This window comes from Columba livia, chromosome Z (genome assembly GCF_036013475.1).
Source record: "Columba livia isolate bColLiv1 breed racing homer chromosome Z, bColLiv1.pat.W.v2, whole genome shotgun sequence".
Classification (NCBI taxonomy): domain Eukaryota; kingdom Metazoa; phylum Chordata; class Aves; order Columbiformes; family Columbidae; genus Columba; species Columba livia.
This window is the reverse complement of record NC_088642.1, coordinates 67,760,887-67,782,516: the sequence shown is the minus strand read 5'-3', so window position 1 is coordinate 67,782,516 and position 21,630 is coordinate 67,760,887. Positions and strand designations below refer to the sequence as shown.

The 21,630-nt window shown below is 43.4% G+C and overlaps 1 protein-coding gene and 1 long non-coding RNA gene across 2 annotated transcripts in view; one reads left to right on the top strand and one right to left on the bottom strand.

Moving 5' to 3' along the window:
- Positions 1–132: 132 nt before the first annotated feature.
- LOC110364744 (uncharacterized) lies at positions 133–20,163 on the bottom strand. Its single transcript, XR_002423718.2, has 3 exons — positions 18,585–20,163; positions 17,681–17,841; positions 133–617 (listed from the first exon to the last, which is right to left on the bottom strand). It is a non-coding gene; the product is annotated as an uncharacterized LOC110364744 (long non-coding RNA).
- Positions 20,164–20,174: 11 nt separating this feature from the next.
- The window catches only part of ACO1 (aconitase 1), a 39,120-nt gene continuing 37,664 nt past the window's right edge, over positions 20,175–21,630 (top strand). Inside the window, exon 1 of the mRNA XM_065046264.1 lies at positions 20,175–20,333. The gene's annotated coding sequence lies outside the window, so the exon portion shown is untranslated. The remainder of the gene's footprint in view (positions 20,334–21,630) is intronic.

Below are 21,630 nucleotides of genomic sequence, written 5' to 3'. Positions count from 1 at the left end.
AGGGTTAAGATTGCGGGGTGACAATAAAACCCTGGCAGATGTATTGTTAACCCCCTCTCCCCCCCCCACTTCGCCCTTTTTCGCCCCTCTCTCTCCCCCCTTCCCACTCAGGACAGGTGATCGGGAGGAAAAGGACAGAGAGAAGAGAGTTGGAAAAATTAACAATGTTTTACTAATGCTACTAATAAGAATAGAGAAAATAATACAAAATATACAAAACCATTCTTGAAAGTCTCAGCAACTGCAGAGCCGGCACCCGAAGTCCTGGATTGAACTCTGCAGCCAACCGGAGCTGGATTCAGTCTCTCACTAGGCCTCAGTTCGCAGGGACGACTAGCAAGGTCCTCTCCTAATGTCGGCCATAAGCAGAAGGGAAAAGGGAAAAAGGGCCGAGATCCTCGTGATCTTCCACTTTTATATGGAGTATTCACGTGAATGGAATGTTATACACAGTTGGTCAGTTTCTTGGTCACCGGTTTCTCGTCGCCCCTCTCGCGAGATGTCCATCCATGCTTATCAATAAGTTTGCATTCCATTGCTAGGTTTACCCAAACATGAATCTGGTTCTCCAGGAAAATGCAGTTAATATGAAGGCTTTAGCTGACAGGCAAAATTCACTGAAAGAGAAACTTGCTTTTAACAAAACCAGGACACTGTGACAAAGCTGTGCTAGGTTGCCTGGGTCAGGCTATGTGAGGGGGATCATCCTCTAGAAACTGTAGTCAACAGTCAACTTTGTATTCAGATCTGCTTTGGAACTTGTTTCAGATAACCCAATGTCATCAACAGTCGAAGTGTAATAAACAGTTCTAAGAGTTAGAGATGTTTGTTCATTAAAGCTTCTTAAAAGGAAGCACTCAGGGGTTATTGTGCAACATGGGAAGCCCCTGCCCTTTGTTATGCAATTGCCTTAAATGTTTGATCCTCTAAAGGTGGGAGTGGGGCAGGGGTAGGTGAGAAGATAGGAGATTGACCGCCTGACAACAGAGGACACGTTTGCAGAAAGAACGAGTGACGTGGTACTCTGAGCAACGAACCCGGACCCTAGAAAAAGGCTGGAAGACGTTTTTCCGGCGCGCGCCATTGGAGAAGCCAATCTCATGGCCGCCCAGCGCTGTTTTTGCTCATTGCGTTGAAATCCATCGGGAATAAATTTCTGTTATTCAAGTTAATTTCGAGTCAAAATTTATTACAATTTGGTGCCGTGACTCGGATGAAGGATATTCGGTGGCAACCCCTCTAAGGGAGGCGCCCCGCTTCTTTTTTTAAGCAGCCCTTGTGGGACTCTTGTCACCGGATCTTTCACCGACGAACATTCTATATTGCAATAAGCAAAGTAAATGCCGGCAGCCCCTTAAACTTTGTGCACAAAGACCCGAGTGAAGACGCAGGACGCGTGAGTATAGGCCGGTTATCCACTGGGTTGGGGCTGGGATTACTGAGATACAACGGAGGGTATCTCAGAAGATGGGACAGAAGAAAAGTAGGCATTCTGTTCCCATGGGAGGGGAACCGCAGGAAAGGCTTCCCCCAATTCCTCCAGATAGTCCGTTAGGATTAATGATTAGGTATTGGGATGATTACCCCTCTAGGCAGGGTAAAAGCAAAACGAAAATGATACATTATTGAATGGAAGTTTGGGGTGGTAAAGAGATCCATAGAGACCACCTATATTGGCCAGTTTTCGGATCATTTGAGGACTGGATCTGTCAGGCTTTAAACATTTATGTTAATTCAAAGGAGCCTTTTAGTTCAGAAAAAAGCGAATATACATTATTATGGATAAGATCAGAGACTAGGGTTAATCTACACCCGTTAAAAGAAAAGGGGGGTGATAAACATGGCCGCCAGAGAAATAAGTGGCATGAGGAAGAGATCCCGATGACACCCCCACCTTATGTACCACCACCGCCTCCCCCGGTTCCAGTTCCTAGCCCAGTCCCTAGTCCACCCCCTTCGGCACTGAACCCAGAGGGTTCAGATGATAACCAGTCCATGGGGCCTGTCATGCGTAGCAAGACTAGGCAACAGCAACAGCAAACACCAGGGCAACTATATCCACTGCGACAGATCGCAATGGGAGGACCTCAGGCGGGAATGGGATATGTGGTGGTACCTCTTAATTCCAGGGATGTTAGAGATTTTAAAAAGGAAATGGGGAGTTTGCTAGAAGACCCGTTGGGAGTAGCGAAGCGGGTTGACCAATTTTTAGGGCCCAACGTATACACGTGGGACGAGCTGCAGTCGATAATAGAAATATTATTCACTGCAGAAGATAGGGGAATGATCTGTAGGGCTGGTATGCGGATTTGGGATGAACAGCATCAGCAAGGTCCTGCAGCCAACACTAAATGGCGGCTGCAAAGACCCGACTGGAACAATCAGGATCCATTACATAGGGGTCATATGCAAGACCTACGGACTATATTAGTCCAAGGCATTAGACAGTCTGTTCCAAGGGGTCAGAACATAGGCAAGGTATTTAGTGAACACCAAAAGAAAGATGAAACACCTACAGAGTGGTTGGAATGGCTCAGGAAAAACTTAGAATTGTATTTGGGGTTAGACCCTAGTACCCCTGTGGGAGAGGCCCTGTTAAAAACACAATTTGTAGCTAGATCTTGGATAGATATTAGGAAAAAGCTAGAAAAATTAGGAAATTGGCAAAATCGTGGGTTAGATGAACTATTGAGGGAAGCTCAGAAAGTGTATGTTAGGAGAGAGGATGAGAAAGAGCGGAGGACTGTACGAATGATGGTTGCAGCAGTCAGAGAAGGTACAGCCCAACAGCAATGGAAATCCAGAGACCGAAGAGCACAGTACAAGGGGCCTAGTCCTAAGGCAAGACCTCTTAATGACGAGACTGTAATGGAACGGGGTGAGCCGATAGAATGCTTTTACTGTGGAAAGAAAGGGCACATGAAGCGGAACTGTAGGAAGAAAATGGCAGATGAGAAAATGTTTAAAGCGGAATAGGGGTGTCAGGGGCTCTTTTTGCTGGGGACCCAAAAAGGAATAGAGCCCTTGATAAAACTAAAAGTGAGTCCTCAGCAGCAAGAAATTGAATTTCTTGCAGATTCTGGAGCAGAACGATCTACCATACAAACTTTACCCAAGGGATGCGAGATATCTTCCGACACTATGCAAATAATTGGGGCAAAGGGAGAGCCATTTCGGGTCCCTGTTATAAAAGGAGTAGTTATTGAAACCAATTTCAAAATAGGAGTGGGAAATTTACTTTTTAGTTCCTGAGGCTGAATATAATCTCTTGGGACGGGATTTAATAATTGAATTGGGTGTTAATTTAGAAGTAACGGGGAAAGAAATTCGGATAAGATTATGTCCTCTCAGGGTGGAAGATGAAAATAAAATTAATCCTGAAGTATGGTATACAGAAGACTCATTAGGGAAGCTGGACATAACACCCTTTAAAGGTAAAATTTCTAGTCCAGAAATACCCATTAGTGTAAAACAATATCCAGTATCCAAAGAGGGCCGAAGGGGATTAAAACCAGAAATAGAAAGATTACTAGAAAAAGGCCTATTCGAGCCCTGCATGTCTCCCTTTAAAATGGAGACTAGTACATGACCTGAGGGAGGTGAATAAAAGAACCATGAGTTGATTCCCTGTAGTGGCCAACCCGTATACCCTCCTGAGTCAATTAGGTCCGAATGATAAATGGTATAGTGTTATAGATTTAAACGATGCCTTTTGGGCTTGCCCGCTTGATGAAGAGAGCCAAGACTATTTTGCCTTGGAGTGGGAGGACCCAGATACACATAGAAAACAACAATTGCGATGGACTGTGCTTCCCCAGGGGTTTACGGAGTCACCTAACTTGTTTGGGCAAGCTTTAGAACAAATTCTGCAGGGATATGAGCGCAGTCCAGAAGTGGTACTAGTGCAATATGTAGATGATCTCTTGTTAGCAGGGCAAGACGAAGAAGTGGTTAGACAAGAAAGTATTAAATTATTAAATTTCCTTAGTCTACAGGGCCTCAAAGTGTCAAAGACCAAACTCCAGTTTGTTGAGCAAGAAGTGAAATATCTAGGACACTATTTAAGCAGGGGGACCAAACATTTGGACCCAGAAAGAGTAAGTGGGATCTTGTCATTGCCAGCCCCAAAGTCTAAACGACAGATAAGACAAATATTAGGACTAACTGGATACTGTAGACAATGGATCGAAAATTATACAAATAAGGTAAAATTTTTGTATGAAAAATTAACACAGGAAAAACTGGTACAATGGACGGAACAAGATGAGGAACAATTTGATGGCATAAAGAATGAGCTGATAAATGCCCCTGTTTTGAGCTTGCCAGATGATACGGAAACCATTTTATTTGTTCACTAATATAGATGCAGGGACTGCATACGGGGTCTTGGCACAAGAATGGGCTGGACATAAAAAACTGGTAGTTTATTTATCTAAACTGCTAGACCCTGTTAGCAGGGGTTGGCCAACATGCCTACAAGCAATAGTATCAGCTGCATTACTAGTAGAAGCAGCACAGAAAATAACATTTGGAGGAGAATTGCATGTTTTGACACCACATAATATACGAGGGGTTTTGCAACAAAAATCTGATAAATGGATAACAGATTCTAGGTTGTTAAAATACGAAAGTATTTTAATTGAATCCCCTAAATTAACCCTAGAAATTACTTCCTTGCAGAACCCTGCACAGTTCTTATATGGAGAATCTAGCAAACAATTAACACATGATTGTTTGCAAACAATTGAAGAGCAAACAAAAATAAGACCTGACTTAGAAGAAGAGGAATTGTCAGAAGCAGAAAAATTGTTTGTAGATGGCTCCTCTTGAGTCATTGAAGGGAAACGTAAATCAGGATATGCGATAATAAACCGAAAAATTAATAAGGTCTTAGAATCAGGGCCATTAAATCCTGGGTGGTCAGCACAAGCCTGTGAGTTGTATGCCATTTTAAGAGCCTTACAATGGATCGGCATGGGTAGTGGAACCATATATATGGATTTGAAGTATGCATTTGGAGTAGTACATACATTTGGTAAAATTTGGGAAGAACGAGGGTTGATAAATTCCCAAGGGAAAAACTTAATACCTCAGGAATTGATCACACAAATCTTGCAAGAAATAAGAAAACCTAGAGCAACAGCAGTGGTTCATATAAAGGGACACCAGAAAGGCCTGAATCCCATTATTAGGGGAAATAACCTTGCAGACGAAGAAGCAAAAAGGGCACCTTATTAAATCTTAAAGGATTGACTTGTGAGCTGCCAGATCCAAAGAGATTAAGAGAAAATTGCCCTAATTGCTATGAGTGCTGGAAAGAGTTCAATGTAGACGCTATTCCCTGTTGTCTTGGGCTAAAAGATAGATAGTGTCCTAGCCGTCCACGCTCAAATATATATGTCTTCAGTACTGTAGAAAAAGAAAAGCTAACCAAACTAGGGGCAAAGCAGCAAGGTGAACAATGGAGATTAGAAGATGGGAGAGAAGTAGTTCCAAAAGTAACTGCAGTCGGTATAATGAACAGGTTACATGATACTACGCATTGGGGAACACAAGCATCAGTAGATCAATTTGCCACAAAATATGCTTGCATAGGAGCATATAACATAGCAAAACGTATTGTTGAAGGGTGCCTTAGATGTCAGAAAGTAAATAAACAACAAATAAGGAAACCAGTGCCTGGCGGAAGGGAAGTCACATACCGGCCACTCTCAAGAATACAGATTGATTTTACAGGGTTACCAAAGGTCGGGCGATACCGCTATTTATTGGTGCTTGTACACCATCTCCCGCACTTTGTGGAGGCATTTCCAACAACTAGGGCCACTGTTCATATGGTAGCAAAAATATTGTTAGAAGAAATAATTCCCCGATATGGAATAACTGAAGCTATCGATTCCGACCGGGGCCCACATTTTGCATCAAGAATTACTACAGAAATCTTTCAGGCACTAGGTACTGACTGGCAGTATCATACTCCATGGCATCCACAAAGCTCAGGAAGGGTCGAACGAGTGAATGGAGAGATATAAAAGCAGCTTACCAAATTAATGATAGAGACTAAGATGTCATGGGTAAAATATTTGCCCCTAGCACTGTTAAACATAAGGACCCAGCCAAGAACAGACCTCGGAACATCACCCTTTGAAATGTTATATGGAATGCCATTCGATTTAGAAACGCCACAAGATCACCCAAAAGTGAGTGATTTTCAGATGAAAAATTACTTAGTGAAGTTGTTGAAGCGAAGGAAATACCTTTGGGAAAAAGGGTTGGTGGTACAGCGTCCACCTCTGGACATAAAAATACATACCCTAGAACCTGGAGATAAGGTACTCATAAAAACATGGAAAGAAACATCATTAACCCCTCGATGGGAGGGACCTTATGTTGTTTCACTCACTACAGAAACAGCCATCGAACTGCCGAAAAGGGGTGGACACACGCCAGCCTAGTTAAAGGTCCAGTCAAGACTAACGCCTGGACTGCAGAGCCCACAGACGACCCTCTGAAAGTTAAACTATGGAAACAATAAATGGACTTGGGCTTGTTGAATCATATCGTGCAAGTACAAAAAAACGATAAAGTTGTTTATGAATATCCCATTTGTAAAACTCATAGAGTTAGATGTATTAATATAAGTTGTAATTGTTATCCTTTTTATATGCTTTAGGTCCATAGTGTGCTGAAACAATTGGTGGTTGCATTGTATAGACGGTATTCCCCTAGAGGAATATGCAATCAATGTTATAATATAGAATTAGAAGTTACAGATTTGGCATTGAAATCAAAAGTCGCACGAAAAAGAGATCCAACCCGACAGTCCTGACTGGCGGTGTATATACACCCACGAAATACAGCCTGAGCGGTTTTGCTCTCACCCTAATGAACCAACCCCTCTAAAATACAAATAACAAGGGTGTGCTGTAGAACTACCATAAAGAAAATACCATGCCACTCTCCTATAGTCAAAGACTATAATTGGGAAGCGTATAAACAAAGGCATGGAGAGCAAAAGCATTCAGGGTTTCCTGAAGAATATTCTTGCTGCCAAGAAGATGGTTTACCCTGTGGCTCGAAGCAACCGGGTCGACGGGCGAGGCAGAAGAATAAGAAACGGTGGAAACAAGAGCCTGAGTGGAACTATGCCAAAATATTGGCCGAGCTACCACAATGTTAAGTGGCACACCCAGGCACTAGCTAAAAAGCAAGGAGGAATGAGCCAGAGTCAATGCAGCCCAATCTGGTACACTATGTTGATGTTGCTGTTATTGCTGAGCCATGGAGAAACAGTGCGTAGACCGTATAAGTGGACTTTAATTCAAGCAGAGGAAAGTCGTGTGATTGAAGAAAATGTAACTGTAGGTGCACCCTCATTTAACGTAACCATTTGTGATTTATTAGGACATTTAGGTTCTGGGGAAGACTGGAATTTTTGTCACTGCAAACCTCCACATTAAAGGGGAAGTGCAGTATCAACTTATTGGTGCCCTAGCTCCAATCCAGGAAAGGGTATTGCAACTATCCTAATCAATACTATTGTGCTTATTGGGGTTGTGAGACAATCTCTCCCATCGCTTTATGGTAGTTCTGACCCAGGGAATTGCAAAACATTAGAAATTACAGTCTTGCAACCGCAAGACCAGGGGTGGTCAACTGGCAAAACTTGGCGTGTAAGGATCTGGGAGACTAGGACTGATTGAGGGACACTTATAAAGATACAAAAAGAACCTGCCTTAGAAGGGAAATCCCAATCAATAGGCCCTAATGCGATAATAACGGGGAAATTAGAGATAAATAAAACTTCTAAGATACTTCATATAACAATGACAGATAGCTCTGATATAGATGCATTTACACAATTGGAAGAAGTAAACCCACTTTGGACTCTAATAAATGCGAGCTATCAGGTGATTAACAAATTTAACAGCAGAATGCTGGTTATGCTTAAACACCAAACCACCATATTTCGAAGCTGTTTGACTCGGCAGAGTTGGTACAAAACCTGGTTTAGACAATCACCTTGGCTTACAACCCGCCTCTCTACTCTAGCAGGGCCGTTGATTCTCTTAATGCTAGTGTTGATGTTTGGACCACGTATTTTTAATAAAGGAATAGCTATTGTGAGAAGAAGGCTAGAAGCAGCACATTTATTATTAGTTAAAGCAAAGTATGAGCAGTTACCCAACCAAGATGATACTGAGTTATTTGTATTAAGCAGCCAAGAATTACAACGCTTTAATAAACAAATTAAGTAGAGAAAGAAAAGGGGGCAATTGTAATAAACAATTCTAAGAGTTAGAGATGTTTGTTCATTAAAGCTTCTTAAAAGGAAACGCTCAGGGGTTATTGAGTTAGAGATGTTTGTTCATTAAAGCTTCTTAAAAGGAAGCACTCAGGGGTTATTGTGCAACATGGGAAGCCCCTGCCCTTTGTTATGCAATTGCCTTAAATGTTCGATCCTCTAAAGGTGGGAGGGGGGCAGGGGTAGGTGAGAAGACAGGACATCAACCGCCTGACAACACAGGACACGTTCGCAGAAAGAACGAGTGACGTGGCACTCTGAGCAACGAACCCGGCACCCTAGAAAAAGGCCGGAAGACGTTTTTCCGGCACGCGCCATTGGAGAAGCCAATCTCATGGCCGCCCAGCGCTGTTTTTGCTCATTGCGTTGAAATCCATCAGGAACAAATTTCTGTTATTCAAGTTAATTTCGAGTCAAAATTTATTACAGAAGTACATTATGGGGGAAAAAACATAGAATCATTAAATCATTTGGGTTGGAAGGGACCTTCAAAGGTCATCTAGTCCATCCTCCCTGCAATGGCCAGGGACATCTTCAACTAGATTAGGTTGCTCAGAACCCTGTCCAGCCTGACCTTGAACATCCTGATAAATGTCAAAAAATCCTGTATTTTCATGGATAAATATCCTGGAGGATTTCCAGTTTAGAAGATTTTGTGGAATTCCAGGAGGCCTTTGATTGAGAACCAACATTCCCATGTTCTCTAGCCATAGGCTACTGATATCCATGAATAGGTAAAGAACTAAACTCTACCTTTATGCTTCAATAATAAAATCTAGGGCTGACAGATATCAAAGGATTGCCTTTGTTAAATATTGCTTGGTGGCTCCTCCAGTCTTTATATATATACGTATATGTAAAATGATGAGATATGTATCATGTCTCTGGACTGTTTCAAAAGATTTGCGTAAATCTCCAAGCTGCAGTAAACAGGGAGATTTTGTTCATGTAGGAATTGTTGCTCTACAGACTGATAACTGAAAAATGGAACAAACTACCACTTCTTAGATAAACTTCTCCTTTTTTTTTTTTTTTTTAATAGAGAAGTGCTACACCGATGACAACAGGTAAAATTCTAAAAGCATACATTTTCTATTCTTTGACAGGATTAGTAGAAAGGGTCAAAATGTAATGCCTCTGGAAAAATCATTTTCTTAGTTTTATACCAAGAGAAACATTTTGCAGTACTTGTTATGCTATAACCTCATTAAATGTGAATAATACAATTCCAGGGCAGGCAATACAGGAAAATCCTCATTTTTACAAGTATCCTGGCTTGGTAGAGATGTATTCTGTAAACTGAGCAAGTTTTACACTTTGTGTCTTCTGAACCTTTTGTGACCTTCTTGTACTCTCTGTATCTAGGGAGAGAACATACTGTGACAGATAGAAAGCCTTTGATACAACTGAGAAGTGCAAGTTCTGGCATGTTACCTTCAGTTTATGTACAGGATCAGATTAATTTTATGTGTTCTCAATATCACATCATATTTTTTTTCATTTAAGTAATAGAGTAAATCATATCAGTGCTTTCTTGACACTCAGTATGATGCAATCCAGTTACTCAACTCTTTCAGGAAGCAATTTGTTTAAAAGCAAGCTGCAAAAAAATAACAATAATATGGAAAAAAAAAAAAAAGCAGCCTTCAACATTTCTTTCTGGTGTGTTAGCATTATGTTCAGGTTGAGAAGGCAGACTTCAGGATGGGATTTTAGGACAGCTTGCATTTGCCTGGTGCTGTAGCCAGAGGAAAGAGAATGTGAAATAACAGAGTGTAGATACTCCTTTATTAACCTCCATGTGAATACTTACTCCCCAACTGAGTTCTGTAGCCTGGGTAAGTTTTCTTTGCAAATGGACTAAACTAAGGACTGCCAGTATAATTTTTAGTGTGGAACAAGATCATCCAGGCAGGTAGGACTCCAGTGTGGAATAGCCCTTTTGAGTCATGGCCCTCCAAATAACACATTTACAGAATCTCCTAAAATACAAAATTATAACAAGAGCTGCATCAGGCCAATTCTAGATGCTCTTAGGAAGTGGATGTTCAAAAAGAGGCGTAGCCCTGGTATATGTTGAAAGCACCAAAGAATTAAATCTGTCTGTTAAGGAGCTATTTGCATAGAGAACATGATCAAATAGCTCATCAGTGTTCAGTAAATTGAGTTGCAGTGGTTGTGGTCAGTTAATATATTGCACTGAAAAAACAAGGTGAATGGGATTTCACTAATGGAAATGAAGCACCAAGAGCTTGGTAGCATTAGAATTAACATTCCATAGTAAGTCCCATTGGGTAGATTGCTCTTGGCACAACCACAGGTTTTGATTAAGATCTGTGGAGAATGAGGCAGTCTGTTCACTGAGAGAGAGACCAACCATGGTGGTGCTATTTGCACAATGAGCAGTAGTAGCAGATTGCCCACCCTCTCGGCATCTAAGTGTTGTGCTAAGAAACAGGATAAAAGGAAACACCGACCTCTGTCTCCTTCACTGTGTTATCCTCAGCTGACATGTTCAGCGGGTGTCTTTTTGGGTAACGCAACCACTGAAGTAGATCTTAATGAAGGCTTAATTGTGTGGGAAGATTTGGACTGCTTGCAAAGGGGAAAAATCCACTTTTTAAACAGGAATAGTATTGCAGTGCCTGGTATGAGATGCTTTTAGCTCAATTTTCGCACTTTTGCTAGGGTTCAGGGTATATCCTTCATGATGCACTATTCTCTGCCCTTGGAGACAGGAAAATATTTCAGAGAAATATTCAACCTGACTGTGCCATACTGTGAGTGATCTCGTTTGGTCAGGAAGCCTTGGAAGAAACTTAGCGGAAGATTCTTGAATTCTGTCTGCTGCTTTTATTCATAATGTTAACTTTCTGCAGGACAACTGATAAATAAAAAAGCAAAGTACTAATACAAGCATCCTGGGGAAAAAATAGGCAATATCCGACTTCTTATTGAAAAGTAGTTAAGAACAGTTAATCAGTCATGTTCAGGCATAAAGATAAGTGAAATGTTATGAACAAACATAGCCTACCATTAGGGTGCAGCAAAGGAATTTCTACTGCTTTTCTCTGCAACTTTAATGATATTTGAGCAAATCAAACATGTATAGGCAATATAAAATACAGATCTCATTTCAATAAGCATTCTCCCTTGCTTTCTATAATGTGCCAGCTGTTCTTTACAGCTATGATTAAGCATCTGTTTTTGATGTGGTTGTCAAATACTTAATTTCAAAGTGACAAAAGAATGTTCCCATTTTCACACTTTGGAGAAAGTATTAGAACTTACATCAGAAGTTCTGTTGTGAATATGGGAATGGGTAATAACAAGAAAGAAAGAAAGACCGGAAGTTACAAATTTCAGGTTGAAACCAAGATTTTCTGTCACCCCCCATACTTTAGAGAGATTACTGTGATTTATTTCCAGATGCTTCCTTGTCCTTCTCCTCCTTTATCTCCATATATGCAGGAAGCAGAAAAGAATAGTGAGCCTCAGATGTCAGCTTTAGTGCTGAACCTGGCTCTGCTTTCCTCTCCATTCTGGAAGAAAAAGTTTGGCACAACCTATGACTGAATGAGCTGTCTAAGAATTAAAATGGTATTTTGCAAATAAGGCCTAAATAAGAACTGAAATTAATGTCAGCGGGTGGATTAAATATGCACATAAATGAATGACACCTAAGGAAGTGAAATATTCCCTGTCTCTGTTCTTTTACCTTTCATTAGTAATGTAGTAGGCTTTTCTTTATTATTAGAGCAAGACTCCATTTACAGAATCACAGGATCACAGAATGTTAGGGATTGGAAGGCAACTCAAAAGATCATCTAGTCCAATCCCCCTGCTGGGGCAGGAACACCCAGGTGAGATTACACAGGAATGTGTCCAGGTGGGTTTTGAATGTCTCCAGACTAGGAGTTTATATCCATTGCCCGTTGTCTTACCATTGGTTGTCACCAAGAAGAGCCTGGCTCCACCCTCCTGACACTCAGCCTTTACATATTTATAAAAGTTAATGAGGTCACCCCTCAGTCTCCTCCAAGCTAAAGAGACCCAGCCCCCTCAGCCTTTCTTCACACAGGAGATGCTCCACTCCCTTCATCATCTTGGTTGCCCTGGGCTGGATTCTCTCCAGCAGTTCCCTGTCCTTCTTGAACTGAGGGGTCCAGAACTGGACAAAATATTCCAGATGTGGTCTCACCAGGGCAGAGTAGAGGGCAAGGAGAACGCCTCTTGACCTACTAACCACCTGCCTTCTAATACACCCCAGGATGTCACTGACCCTCCTGGCCACATGGGCACAGTGCTGGCTCATGGTCATCCTGCTGTCCACCAGGACCCCCAGGTCCCTTTCCCCTACACTGCCCTCTAACAGGTCATTCCACAACTTCTAGCAGAACCTGGGGTTGATCCTTCCCAGATGCAAGACTCTACACTTGCCCTTGTTATATTTCTTTAATTTTTTCCCCGTCCAACTCTCCAGCCTGTCCAGGTCCCGCTGGATGGCAGCACAGCCTTCTGGCGTGTCAGCCACCCCTCCCAGCTTGATGTCACCAGCTGTGTCACTTGCTGACAGTGCACTCTATTCCCTCATCCAAGACGTTTCTTAATATATTGAATAATACTGGCCCCAGTACTGACCCTTGAGGCACTCCACTAGATACTGGTCTCCAACTGGACTCTGCCCCATTGACCACGACTCTCTGGCTTCTTTCCTTCAGCCAGTTTGCAGTCCACTTCACTGCCTGGTAGTTCAGACCGCACTCCCTCAGTTTAGCTATGAGAATGCTGTGGGAGACTGTGTCAAATGCTTTACTGAAGTCAAGGCAGACCACATCCACTGCTCTGCCATCATCCATCCACCTGGTTATGTCTTCATAAAAGGCTATGAGGTTGGTCAAGCATGACTTGTCCTTGGTGAAGCCATGTTGACTGACCCTAATGACTCTCTCTCCTTGATATGCCTTGAGATGGCACCAAGGGTAAGTTGTTCCATTTAAGTACAATTATTATTGACAGGGACTTCAGAGGACATATGTTAATGCAGAGCCTTTGCTAAGGTAATAAGATATGTCTCAGAAATTAGATATAGGAAGAAAAACACTTACCAAAGTTTTGTGCTGTTCAAGCGCTGCTAGTGTGCAGAGGCAGTGGGAAAGATGGCTCTGTGACGCATGATTTAGGGCCTAGGCGCTAATCTCCCAGAGGCTTACAGTCAAGTTTTGCACATTATTTTGCACATTGAGTCCCTCACTGCAGGGCTAATGTGTTGCCTGAGCAGTCTATAGAAGTGAAAAGTGACAGCATGACTCGGCTGGTGTAAGTCACAACAGCTGAGCAGCTACAACAGCTCAGATCTGATCAAGTTGAACTCAAGACTTTTGAGTTTTTAGCCAGCACAAAAATACTTCAATATTTGCTGAAAGAATGACGCTGAACCTTTTCCATCATTTATGGCTACTATATTAACCCTTAGAGAATCTACCCAGAAGTTAACCCATATTTTTATGATAATAGTATTCTTTAGTTACGAATAGTTTCCTACTCATTTTACCAACAGTGTAGGTCTTGAATGTCAACACATTTTCTTTCTGGCCCAGTTTCTTCTTTTTCTAACCTGCTTTTATTCTCAAAGCATTCCTTGCGATTTGTTCTCACACTCTTCATTTGAAGGATCATTACATGGTGTTTATTTTTCTAAACAAACTTATTGCAATTGACTTCAAAATTATCTCATTTGGACTGTAAACAACCACGACTGTTCTGACATCACACTTGTGTTCTACCTAATACCTTCAAACTTCATGTCAAACTGCTTTTACATAATTTCTACCAGTGACAGCTTTAAAACTTCCAACCCAGTTGATTCAGAACACTGCAACAGTGATATTTAATGTATCCAACAAATTTATATTTTATATTAACACTTCTCGGAAAAGCACTCAAGTCAGCATAACAATGATAATTTGCTTCATATCTTAACTCACAAAAGGCTTAATGGAATGCAGAAGAGCAGACTCAGCAATTGTTATCCTCTATCTGGAGTTGCAGAAAGGCACATTTAATGAAACATCTAGGCCTCCACCAACCTGGGTTGCTACAGCGTCTAAGACTAGAGACCACACTGATTTCAGCTGCATTGCTAAAGGTGGGTCACAAAGGTCCCCTCGTCTCTTTGAGTGTAACCGATGCTTGAAAACTACTGTTTCTTAAGAGGAAAAGGCACAGGAGTTTTCAAGTTTGTATGGTTTTATTCACTTGTGAAACCAGCACATCACTTCAGCTAAATCCACACATTTATGCAGATTTTGTAAGCTGTTCTTAAATACCAGTTAAACCTAACCCAGAATTTACTTGTATGTACACATCATTATCAAATCCAGAATTTTGAATGTGAATTTGTTCCCACATCAGAGCAAAAATGTACATTAAAGCAAAGACAGAGTTATTGTTTATTCTTCCTATTCTCCTAAGAAATATCCTTACCATTCAAGCGGAGTAACTCCTGAATTGTGAGCTACAAAAAAGAAATTCACCATCAACTTACTCCTTAGAAGTGAGAGAACTCACTCGAACAGGCCCCACAGAAAGTATGTAAACCAAGTTCTAGACGTCAGGGCGACTATAAAAAATTACTAGTCAGTACAGGGGATGGAAGGATAGTGCTGTAGTGAATGCCCAAGGCTGTGCACTGACCTGTCACCAAATGCACAACAGCAAGCATGTAGTAGGAAACAGATGCCTCTGAGGTAGGGGTTGGAGACTGTGTCAAGTTCTTTAGGCTGGTACTGCTACGAAGTGCAAACAGGCAGCTTAGGCTGGCCGTGTGATATACAGTACAGCAGCCTGGGCTCTAGGGCTTGTTTCTTCTACCAACTCTGTGTGTTAGTTTACTCGCCCCTTCATTCCCTTTCAGCTGTATCAGATGAATAACATTTTCTGTCAGAGTCCTGAGCTCAGTAGGAGTGTTAGTGCAACTGCAATACAAACTATGAACAGCACATATCCAGCCTGTGTGCAAGGGTATTGTACGTTGCGTATACACAAACACTTTAAAGAATACTTTGAGTATGGGTTGTTTTAGGGTGAGCATGCCCAAGACCCTAGTCCAGGTTAAAGGCCTCTACACCATTCCACTTATGTTGTGAAATACACTGGTGGCTAGCAACAACGTCTGCATTTACTTCAAGTTATATCATTACTCTTAAAGGAGACGGGAACTACCACTGCTGTGGTGCACACAGCTTTTCTTTCTGATGCTCAGTACAGCAAATATAAACTGATTCGAGATTATCCACTTCTGAAGAAGTTCTGCAAAAGTGTTTACATAGTCTGGTGTTGAAGGCACAGTGCTGACACTCCAGTGACAGCAGTTTTACTTGTCTCAGTCTCAATTTATGCCTTGATTTTGAGTACATAAACCTGTTTTGATCTCCCCTTTATTCAGTTCATGAGGCAGAGTCAAACAAGTGCTTTTATTCTGCATGGTTTCTTGACAGTAAACCCGTGTGAATTTCAATTTAGGAGCAAAATCAGGATATGAACTCCCAAGTCAACGCCCTCTTATTGGGTACTGAATGACATCAAGTGTCTGCTAAACCACATGTAACCAGTAGATGGCAAGACTTAAATCTCTGGTTTGATACTGAACCTAGACTATGAAGTTCAGTAAGCATTACTGCAATTATATGAATTGAAGAGTCATTTAAAGAAAGACATTTAAGTAAATCAGTGCTAAGGCTGGAAGCAAATTACAATGTTTATTATAATATGCTGACCGCAGAATTTCCTTTGGGGGATTCACAATCACCTAATTAAAGATAGAGAAGCATCAAGATCTTGCTTATTTAAATAACTAGAACCCACTTTGGTATTTCTAACTGTCTTTCTGAGAGATGCTAGATTCTCTTTTCAGATGTGTACTACTGTTGCATAGTGACAATTCTAACAGCTTAAAACAGCAGGGTGTATGTGACTGATGAGGAAATCTGAGCATGAACTCCTTTGTAAGCTGTCAAACAAATGTAGTTTCCCATACTCAGAACAAGCTGTTTGCCATAATCTGCAAAACACCACTTCAGCAATTCCCAGACTTGTTTGCAGATGGCTTGCTGGAGTGAAACACTTTTGCTGAGTGCTGGATTCATTTGAAAATTTTAGTTCATATCACACTCTGCAGAACATTGTATGTTGTAGGATGTACTCTTAGGTGCTGCTTGTGGGGACTCACCACTCCAGAGCAAACCCCCTCAAGTGACTTCATTATACCACAGATAGCCAGGAAAAACAAGGGGGCAGCTGCAGATTGTGCTACTGAGAGACACTTCTTAGGGATGATTACTTCAATGGGCAAACAGCTCTGGGTGCCTAGGCTGAGAGCTCTAGGTTATTGTCTCCTCATCATCCCCGTCCTAGCCCAACTGAGACCAATGGCAGCAATCCTGTGATTGCTGCAACCTCAGTGATCAGCTGAGATTTCATGGAGGATTACCACAACACAGAAGTCTACTACCTGCTGTACAGTAAGGCTTTATTGACTGTAATGAGCTGAAAGCAGCCCCCTGGGAATCCCACATATTTGTAACTTCTTGGTAGGATCAAAATGACTGAAACATGTTGAAGGGCATGACAGCAAAGTCAGCTAGGGATTAAACAGATGTGATACACTCCCTGGACTTCAAGGACACTGCTTGGTGAATAACCTCAAAGAACACTCCAGAAGGAATTCTCCAGTAAGACAGAAAGGACAAAGGACTGACACACAGTTCCTTATCTACTGTGAAATAATTTCATGAAAAACCCTAAAAAACAGGAAGTCACAAGCACTGGGATGCTCATGACTGCAACATGAAAGGCATTGTTACTCCTATTTGTGTCCATCTTTGGTGTGAGAAATGCAAGTCATTTCCTTTAACTCTGATTCAGCATAATGCATGATTGCCCAAGAAAAGTACTGGACATCTATGCAATCTGACTTTAAAACCAAGAACCCATTTCAGTAACATCCTCCTTACAAACAACGGACCTAATGTAGTACTCACCTCCTAGCAGTATTGGGAGAGACAAACCCCCAAACTTCTAATCTGCTAAAGTAGCCACACTATTGTAAACTCAAGCCCTCTAAGAAAAATGACAGCCTCAAATACTTGTGCTGCAAGTGCCAGCCTGCGATAACCTTCAGAGACCACTACCATAAACCCCTGAATGAACAGCCTATCTTCCAATCCCATAGTGGCCTCTGTTCTTACCTACACCAGCAGATGTTGCAGCAGTGCTGCCACTCTTTCTGTGGAAAGAAATCTTCCCTCCCACCCCCAAACTGCGGGGCCTTCCCCTTCACATGGAACAGAAAATACAAACCTTGCAGGTACTTACTGGGAGCTGATGAATGGATTTGCCATTTCTGTTGCTGTTTCACCAGTCTTTGCTCAACAGATTTTAGGTCAATCAGATGTTGCAGCAATAGCTTAGGTAGCGAGGTACGAAGGATTTAATCAGTGATTAAAAACTCAGTGACACACATGGGCCTTGGAAGTCTGTTGTTAGAAACAACAACAAAATCACAATTCTATTTTAAAAGGAAATGTCCAAAAGAGTTATTGCAGGACTTTATCTCACCAAGAGGAACATACCGAAATGCTTTTATTACTGTTAACTAAACATACACAAAAATAAAAAGTCCTACCAATTAATGAAACATCTAAAGCTCTAAAGAAAACACTGTTGTTTTAGAAATTATCTGGATTCGTATACCAATAGAGACATGTACTATTTTGTGGTGTTTTGAGGAAAGCACGGGCCTTCTCCTTTCACTGCCAATCTACAAATATGGCTTTGTTTTGACAATTTCAGTCTCATTAACTTCTCTGGGCAAAGGTTTGAGCAGAATGAATGTCCAGCTTCATGTCCAAGTTAACCATTTGTTAAAACAAGTCATATGTTCTAAAAACTAATTTGAAAAGAGTTTTTGAGTCTCTAAAAAGAGAACTTAATGCATATGAACTATGCCATGAGATATTTATGCTGAAAATGGATCAATCTGGAAAATAATTTGAATGATAACTCAAATATACTGTATTTTGTAGTTGACAGGACATTTAGATGTATCGAGTCAGAAAATAGTAGGTTTAACTACAGAGGGGTCCTGGAAGTCTTAGTTGTACCAGAAAAATCAGTAGCAGGTGTGCCAAAGCCAAGATTTCACTATTTAGTTAAAAAAACAAAACAAAACAAAACAACCTGCACAACATATATTGTTTACCAGACCCTGATATCTTACCACTGATTTTCCCTGGTCTGCAAGTTCCAGATGGACAGTGTGCAGGCAGGAGGACCTGCCAGCACAGGTCAGTGTGCAGGAATCCAACCTCCAAACGTCCATGAGAGCCATCCTGGGCATTTTCTCGTTTCGTCCTTCCTTCTGAGCAGAGCACAGCACTTGAATTTTTCCTCTTTGCATCAGCTTGCTCACCTGAGACCTGCTCCTCTGGAGCAAAGCCAGCAAGTAGCCCTCTTTGCTCTTAGCCTGAGCTTTCTTCAGGGAAACCCAAAAACATTACTGGTCTTCTTTTCCTCCAGCTCCAATTCTCAGTGGTTAGCAAGTCTTGTAGTCACTGGTCTCCAAGACCTTCTCCAGACTTGTATGACACATCTACAGTCCACACAACTCCCCTTTCCTATTTATCTAATGATTTTCCTAGAATTAGATGGTTTTCAACTTAAATTATTCAGACTCAGATGGTACACTGCTCTGTTGTGGGCATGCTGGACACTCAAAACCACTCCATAGCACTTGGCTCTGGGGGTGATATAAATCAGGTCCTCTAGGGTACCCTGTACTTTGATACTGTTCTTCAATATTGGCATCATGACGTTAATCTTGACCAGTTCACAAGTAACAGGCTGTTCTTGTTGACAGCCAGGCCACTGAGCTCTCCCACAGGCCCAGAGAGTCACCCTGAGGTCCCTCTCCTATTGCACTGCCATGAGGAAGCATTCCTGTGTGTTAGACAGTGTCCTGAAAGAATGAGAACCGTTCAGTTCCAGGTCCTGGCCTCAGTGATGTGACTCTTGGACCCACGGCGAAGTCTGAGCAAGTGTGCAGGTTGGCAGGGCATGGAGCCCTCATGGCATGGACCTGTTGGAGAGGGGCCAGAGGAGGCCACAAAAATGATCAGGGGGCTGGAACAGCTGTGCTGTGAGGACAGGCTGAGAGAGCTGGGGCTGTTCAGCCTGGAGAAGGCTCCAGGGAGACCTGTGGCAGCCCCTCAATACTTAAAGGGGGCCAATAAGAAAGATGGGGACAGACTCTTTAGCAGGGCCTGTAGCAACAGGACTAGGGGTGATGGTTTTAAACTAAAGGAGAAGAGATTCAGGCTGGACATGAGGAAGAAATTTTTCACAACGAGGGTGGTGGAACACTGGCCCAGGTTGTCCAGAGAGGTGGTAGATGCCCCATCCCTGGAGACATTCCAGGCCAGGCTGGACCGGGCTCCGAGCAACCTGATCTAGTTGAAGATGTCCCTGCTCATTGCAGGGCGTTAGACCAGATGACCTTTTAAGGTCCTTTCCAGCCCAAACTATTCGATGGTTCTATGTGCAAAGCCCACAATGGCCTCGGCCCCGCTGCTCTTCTTAGAGCGCTCGTCTCTGCCTCGGCCCGCAGCACAGACCTCGCCCGCTCCGGCCTCGGCCGCGGGGAACCGCGCTGCCCGCCCTGTGCGCAGAGCACAGCGCCCTCGCTTCGGCCCCGGCCAGAGGCGTCGCCCCAGGAAAACAGCGGCTCTGTGAGAAGCGAGTGCGGGCCAGGGCTGCGGGCATGAAAGGAAAGTCCGGCCGGCCAGCTGTCCGTCTGCCCGCCTCCCCTTGCCGCCGCCGCCCCCCCGGCCGGCCGCCATGCCGCCGTGGCCGACCTTGAGGGCGCTGGGGCGGAGCCAGCCCGCCCCCACCACTTCGCTCTCTGCGCCCGTCGGCCCCTGACGGTTACCAGCGGCAGCATTACTGGCGGCCGGTTCCTCCTCGCTCCCCGGTGAGTGTGGGCCCCGCCGGGGCGCGACCGCCCAGCTTTCCCCCTCCCGGTGACGGTGGCTCGGGCTCGTGGTGTGGGGTGCTGCCGGGGGCCCCTCGGGGGGAGCTGAGGCCGGTGCGAGCCCCGGCGGAGGGCGGGGATGGGTGGCGAGGCAGGCCAGGCCAGCCCGGCGGCGGCATGGAGGGTTATGCTGGCGGCGGGGCCGGCTGGCCCTGGCTGCCGGGTGGCGGCTGGAAGGCGGCGTTGGGGCGGCTGGTGCTGCGGGGCGGGCGGGTCCCTCCCCGCAGCGCCATGGCCCCCCGGCACCGTCGCCCAGCGGGCGCGGCTGCGCTGCCAGGGGCAGGGAGCGCAGCGGCCGCCAGGCCCCGGCTGCCTGGAACTCGGTCTGTTCGGCTGTGAACCTGCTCACCGCGGGTGCCGGAGTCACCTTCTCCCGAGATGGGGAAGAACAGAGTTGGCTAGAGGAGGCGCGCGGGAATGGAAGGATAAGTTGTACTGCCCTGTTCTCATCTAGGCAAAGCCTTTTCATTGATTTTTCTACTGGAACAGCTCCAGCTTTGTTTATTGATATTTCAGTAATATCTAAGTAGTAGAGGATAGTGCGTAGTGTACATATCAAGCACACAGAAGCCCTGCTGCGTTGCAAAAAAACTCCAATAAAACTGCAGCGTAAGTAGGTAAGACAGAGAAGGGATGTAATAAAAGCATTAGAAGGTGAAGCCTGTATTAAGGGAAAGTGACAGGGCTCGATAGCTTTGGTCTTTTGGGTGACAAAATCATCTGTTTTGCTTTCATGGCACAGACAGCAGGTGCACGTGCTCTGTAACAGTGACAGTCATGGAGGCTGTATGATGAACACATTTGCCTTGTAGTCTCACCTGGCTGAGGACTGTGGCTGTGGAGATGACCAGTGTCAGAATATGGATTAGGTATATATTCGGATTAGTCCCTGTATATCTTTTCAGCACGTTACCATGTTTCATAACCACGGTTCCCTCTTATTTTTTGACTGCAGGTTGTACTTTGATATTTGGTTTCTAGCTCTAAATCTAGCATAGGTGTGAGGGGGAGAAAAGGTGGAGAGGTCTGGGCTTCATTATTCTTTAGTATCAGCAGGAAACTTGGTCTAAACCAGTTGGAAATGAGTTAGTATCTCTGAGCACTCTGCGGTGTTGCTGTTGTTCAGACTGGCTTATTATCAATCCATAATACTGAAGTAAAGGAAGACCACCCTAGAGAAATATTAACACTGGTATGTTTACTTAGTATTGCTTTTGCTTAAAAGCAATTGTGCTCC